This window comes from Triticum dicoccoides, chromosome 2B, assembly GCF_002162155.2.
Source record: "Triticum dicoccoides isolate Atlit2015 ecotype Zavitan chromosome 2B, WEW_v2.0, whole genome shotgun sequence".
Classification (NCBI taxonomy): domain Eukaryota; kingdom Viridiplantae; phylum Streptophyta; class Magnoliopsida; order Poales; family Poaceae; genus Triticum; species Triticum dicoccoides.
This window is the reverse complement of record NC_041383.1, coordinates 428,234,728-428,241,401: the sequence shown is the minus strand read 5'-3', so window position 1 is coordinate 428,241,401 and position 6,674 is coordinate 428,234,728. Positions and strand designations below refer to the sequence as shown.

General features: G+C 43.1%; 1 long non-coding RNA gene across 1 annotated transcript; it reads right to left on the bottom strand.

Moving 5' to 3' along the window:
* Positions 1 to 767: 767 nt before the first annotated feature.
* LOC119364048 lies at positions 768 to 6,369 on the bottom strand. The gene is made up of 3 exons (XR_005174636.1): positions 6,228 to 6,369; positions 5,772 to 6,146; positions 768 to 5,652 (listed from the first exon to the last, which is right to left on the bottom strand). It is a non-coding gene; the product is annotated as an uncharacterized LOC119364048 (long non-coding RNA).
* Positions 6,370 to 6,674: the final 305 nt, after the last annotated feature.

Genomic DNA, 6,674 nt, shown 5'->3' with positions numbered 1-6,674 from the left:
CCTAACAGTCGAGCCTGTTGGTTTCTCCTTTCTCTTGTCAGATCCCGCCCGGCCACTGGTTGACATTGTTGTTGTGCCTAATCAGACCAGCACCCCCTTCCTTCGCAAGAGCAGCAAATCCCCACTCAGCAGTTAGCACAGCCACCAGCAGCTAAAAGGCCGGACCACACAAACCCACTGTTGATCGAAAATCCACAGGGTAGAGGTTGCAACTCACCAAGATTTGGTAAGGCAAGGTAGATCCAGATCGGAAAGAAAAGCGCACCGCCTGCCAATGGGAGACCGGAGCCGGAGCCGTCAAGGGTGGAGGGCGGCCGTAGGAGAGGGGCACGCGCCCGCTGGGAGCAGCGGCCGGGCCTAGAGGCCGGAGCCGACTCCGGCGACGGCGGCGACAGTGGAGCAGGGCATCGGGGCAAGGTGTGGCTGCGGGCTCTCGACAGTGGAGCAGGGCATCCGCTGATGGACTAGTTGATTGCTCGCTCATCTATCTATTATATAATTGAAACAGAAGTAAAACAAGCCGGCACATTCATCCACATAAGTTAGAATTATCTAATCCGTTAGATTGTAATATTAACGGCCTTGATTAAAATCAACGCGTAAACGAGAAAAGTTGTGTTGTCACGTGTACGTTCATATAACGTGTACGTGCATATAACGGACCAACACATCCATGTTCCATCATGTGTAATTATGATAAAAACAATTATATTGTAATTAGGATAAAAATAGTAGTCAAACCTAAATAAATAAATAAATAAGGAACCTAAGCAAATAAGGACATCATTTTTTTTCAAACTCGGACGCACATGCAAATAAGACGTGTATACGGACTACAAACATGACTTGCCAAGGCAAACACGGCACATAAAAACACATAGATGCAACCGCACCCAGCACATGCCCAAAAATTGAAGTCAGCCAAATCTGCTACCTAGCTAGCACACTACCAACAAAATCAGTCTTCCAATTCAACTACGTAATGTCACCAAGCCAGATGTAGTGACGCCCAAGCAACCTTCTGAGTGGCTTCTCACTCATAAAGGTTTCTAATTGTTATTCTGGATCCAATCTACCTTGGCAATCAAAGTCTTCCGATTCAACTATGCAACGCCGATGTAGTTATGGCAACCTTCTGAGTGACTCACCTGAATCATCAAGGTTCGCAATTGTTATTCTGGATCCAATCTACCTTCTGAGTAGCCTCTCACCTGAATCATCAAGGTTTGTAATTGTTATTCTGCATACAATCTTCATAGGTGCATTATTAATAATTCCCTAGCGATTTTGTGATCCTTTTGCAGCAATGGCATACAACAAGCATAGCGAGTTCACAACAGGAGGACGAAACTATGTATTCAAGTGCAAGTAATGAGAATATGAAATTCAATCAATCCTACAATTAAATGGCTCTGGAACCTCGGCATGATATTCATAGATGAAAAGGTTTAGCCATTGCATATTTATTAGCAGATTGTTCTATTGTTTGTTTTAACTACTAAGTATGCCGGTATGATATTCATCGATGAAAAGGTTTAGTCATCATATATTTACTTGCGAACTGTTCTGTTATTTTCTACAACAACTACTAAGTATGTTTTGATTGTTTTCACATGGCCATCGGGAAGTAGTTTAATTTATAGACACATATAGAACAAAGATAAATGAGAATCTATTTATGTAACAATTTTAAGTTTGTGGAATAAGTATATTCGAGTAAGCAGTGAAATATAGTTATTTTTCATACATTAAAAAAGTAAAGGAGGTGAGAGGATCATCAGAAGGTTACCCAGTTTACTACTTCGAGTTTGCTACAAAGGAAAAAAATTAGATGAAACTTTCAAATAATTAAGTCCACTTTTATAGACGTCATTGGACTACCAACCCAAACGGAGCATGTGGAATCAATAATAAAAAGAAATAACCCCGAACCTTCATATTTCAGCCAGATTGAATTCTAATATAAGATTAAGTCCATAATGCACAACCATTCCTCATCACTGGTGCAGAAGTTCAATGGTACGTTCATTAATGTTACAAGCTCATCTATTAATTATAAAAAGGGATAAGTATATTTTTCGTCCTTCAGCTCTTTCGAAAGTATAGCAATGGTCCCTCGACTTCGAAACCAGCAAAACTTAGTCCCTCAACTTTCAAAACCAGATAAGTTTAGTCCCTCAACTTTCAAAACCGGATAAGTTTAATCCCTTGTCTTGCTTAGGGTGATTTTCTGCTGACGCAGTGTGGTTTTTGACTCGGACACGTGCACGAAAGGTGCTCGGTATAATGCTCAGCGAGCGGGCAGTGCGTGTCGACGGCGCCCGGCAGTGTGTGCAACGGGCAAATACGGCTGCGCCTGCAGCCGGCGTGGTGCGGCTCGGTGCGCGTCGGCCCGGGTGGTCCATGATGAGGCTGATTAACGATGGCCTGTGTATTCCCTTGGTCTGTTAGAGTGCTGGAGGCAGGGTCAACGGCGTGAAGCTCCCAAAGCTGCTCTTTTGCTCGTGTCGCTGCCACCGCTGGTGGCTCAAGTCTGCACCACGCGAGCAGGGATCGCGAGCTCCTGCAATGAGCTGGTGCACCAGGGCGCGGCCTTGGGTCTCCTGTGAGGCAGGCGTGCTCCAGGAAGGAACACGAAGTGCAGACTAGCTGCTGGATTGATTCTAGCCGCCGGCAAAACACGTAGGTATACGTGAACATACGTATTGATTCGGCCCGCAGGAGATGCAGGCCAAACACAACGAACATGCTGATCCGATCTCGCCCAGAATATACACGCACGTGATGTGTTGCTCCCTAGACTGCACCTTACACCCTGCTGCATACGATCGGATGCATGGCCAACGCGGTCAGTGGAGGTGCCCGCGGAGGGCTTGTCCGAGCTCGCGGCCTCGAGCTCCTCCTCCTGCTCAGGCCTCCTGTCCAAAAGGTCAGCGGCGTCGCGCTGGGCGCAGGCTGCAGCTCGACGGCCCGTGCAACACGGAGGCCAAGTAACTCGTCTGCCAACGCCACGCCCTGGGTCGCCGAGCTCCTCTGGCCGCTCGAGCACTTTGTCTCCGCCGCATGACCGTCATGGACGACGCTGTCCGGCTTCTCATCCGAACTCGCCGCGCCTGGTAGTACTGGGGCCCTTGGTGACATGCACTGTGCTTTGAAAAAAATGACATGGACTGACGTGGCGGTCAAGCCTAGGTGACGTTTCAAGCTTTTGGTCAAAACCATGTCCACATCAGATGGAAACCACTCGAAGCGGTATGAGGGACTAAACTAATCCGGTTTAAAAAGTTGAGGGACTAAGTTTTGCTGGTTTTTGAATTCAAGGACTATTTCTATACTTTAGAAAGAGTTTAGGGACAAAAAATATACTTCTCCCTTATAAAAATATGTCTAACAGAATTTACTTTGATTAAACATGATTATGCTTAAAGTCAAGTGTCATAAGAATCTATACAGATCTAGATATACCATAAACTTGGGAAATTGTTGACAGGTATGAAAGACCAACTTTTATTATTTCTCAGCTAATTTATCTTGACTCATCTTTATTCACCAATCTAAGATAATTATTATACTCGATTTGCTCCAAATGTGCAGGAACTCAACACAAGAATCGATACCAAATTCATACTCCCTCGATCCAAAATAAGTGTTATGGTTTTAGTTCAAATTTGTACTAATGCGAGACTTCTTCTAAGATATGAAATCGCCACTTTTTGAGGAAAACCAGACTCTCAACACCTGCAATGACAACTTAGTAAATATCAGTTATAGTGCATATCTACTTAATTATGTCTCTCACTTTCTCCAGTATGCTAAATTTTTGGGAAATCATTTTAGGATTTTGTGTTCACAGTAATAGCTACAAGTGATCATATTCAAAGCTGGTATATGTGATGTGATGATTTTCACAAACTAGATAAGAAGGAAGTTGACAAGTACTGTTACGAGAGTTGTGATACATATCGAGATGATGTATCACCTCGGCAAGCATATTCTACTAATTTGAAGAAGACTTCTTTCCTATTACATTTACTCTACACTAATAACAATCGTATGATAGTTATCGTATTTGACAATAAATTAATGACTGTACGACTACTACAAGTTGCACTTTATTTGACGGTGAGGCCGAAAAATTGTTCAATACATTTGTCTCGGACTTGCTAAATTCACTGGATGAGAAATATGAAGAAGCGCCAAAGATTACATAATAATAATGTTGACAAACACTTATTTTCAGCTCATGTTCAGCGATGGCAATCTCACTTTCAGAACAAAAAACTATGCAGTAAAAAGAACATTTGTGTGTGATGATAGGCTTGAGATGATGGACCTGAAAGATAAAGCCGAGGAGGAAAATTTGCCTTTATCCATTACAAAAGAAGTATTGTGTTTGTATTTTCCTAACTAATACATCTCACATACGATTCTCAGAATTTTGCATGATGAAGTGGACGCCGTGTTCAAAAAAGCAACAAAGAAGCATAACATAGAGGCTAAAGGGTGATTAATTTTCTCAGAGTACTACTTCTCAATTTTTAGAGACACGTGTAATCTTTGAAATGTATTTTTGTTTTGCAGACAAATAACAATAGAGATTCACCTCAGAAAAGGATATGACAATTTGTTTCTATGTAAGAAGAACCACACGATACTAATGGGGTTATAGTACATGATGATGGGTGTGAAGAAAAAAAACATAAACATCACATGGACTCTGCAATGACAAAAGAAAATGATAGAGATCTATCATATTATCGGATGGCTCAGAGGATGAATACACCAAGATAAGTGTACAAGAAAGGAGAGATGTATGCTGGGAACAAGAAACATGTTGAAGCGGAAGTAAAAACTGCAATGCTTGAAGATGAAGACTCAGTTGCCAGTTGTGGCAAAATAAGATGTACTGATACTGCAGCCATAAGGAGATTGCATAAAATGACCAAAGAGGTTTATGGCCACAAGACCGGAAGTGTTGATGAAAAATGCTACAAGGGAAGTGGTCAGTTCGAAGATACAGTAGCCAAAAAAACCTAGGCGAACAAGGAGGTTACCCACAAAATTAGTTGATTAATATAGCTTAGACTGAAACTAAGGCAGACCATAACTGAGATAGAGAAGAGCACTTGACATCTACCAATATAAGGACACATATTACATAACAAGGCGCTGAACGGCTGAAGTTAGCACTACCAGAAGCATGTCATGTTGTAATTACTTGATATATGAGTTTTCTGCTCTTCATAATAGCTCTCTATCCAACAGCCTTTTTCGGTTAAGAGAATATTAGAAAAGCTTGATATTATAGGCATTTTGTACAAAATCCATCCTATGTCAACACATGGATCTTGCTTTGAATAAAAACAAGGTTCCCTCATTTAGACTTGGCGCCACAGCAAAACCAGCAACAAATAACATTAATTGCATAGGTATAAAAAAATGGGAAGTAATAACATGACCAAAATTTCTTCTCAGTTACTTCATCGGATGATCAGAGGTTATCCAAACTAATTAGTAGAAACTAAATAAACATGTCATTCCATACACTACACGATTGAGTTTTCTGGTGGAAACATACTTGAGTTGAGTAGATTCAACATGCGAGCTTTTGCTGCTTAACAAACCGATGCCCAAATTGACCATGCAAGCAACCTGTACGAGGAGAAATTTCATAAATAAGGAGTACAACACTACAGACTTACATAGTGATATGGAGGAACTAAAAAAATAATCTACACTAGGAAGGATGCATATGATCGGCTCGCACTTACATTTTGTAGGAGATGAAGAGGAAAATAACTCGAGGCCGTCTGCAACGGTGCTCAGATCTTGATGTCATTTGCTTATGGCACGATCTCACATTTGTCTACATAACCCCATAGCTCTCATGAAGCATAGCCGCAGTGCAAGTCTCTGCCCCGCTCCTCAGATCCGACCATTATCCATTGCACGAACTCATCTAGGAAATCCACACCCTTCTCCGTGAGCTTCCTTACTGCCCCCTCAACGCCACCAACCTCCAGCACATCCACCACCGTCGCTAGCCGCCGGACCTCCTGATGGCCTCGCCGCCGGACTCGCCGAGGTGGGCGAGCATCTGCACCCTGAAGACCGCATCAAACGCGTTCACGCACTCACCCGGCCACCTGCGCCACCAACCCCAGGAAGAGAAATTTTAGAGGGGGGTAGACTCTCAATGATGGCCACCGCCCACGAGCGATATCTACCTTCGCCGGCAGCAAATCTGGCGAAATGATGCGTGTGGATGAAGAACCAGGTGCCGATGGGGTTATTTTCCTTTCCTTTGGAGTGGATAGGGATCGACGAGAGGAGGGAGAGAGGAGCGAGGCCACAAGGCCAGTACGGGAACCGGTACGGGCTGTTTTAGATGGAGAGAAAAAAAATCCGGGGTTGTAATTATCTTCCGGATGAAGAGCACAACTTAAAAAACAGCCGTGCTTTTCCTAAAAAAACAGCCGTGCTATACACACGAATTTAAATCCAGCCGGACATGCACATGATTTATTTTGTTGAGGTTCGACATGCACATGATTGAGAAGGGCACCAGCGGCTGGATTAGCACGTCATGCATAGATCGGGCAGCACTGTTGTCTAGGTAGCTGTTTCGCTCAAAAAAAATGAAGGAGTGGTGTTATACACACGACAGAAATCGC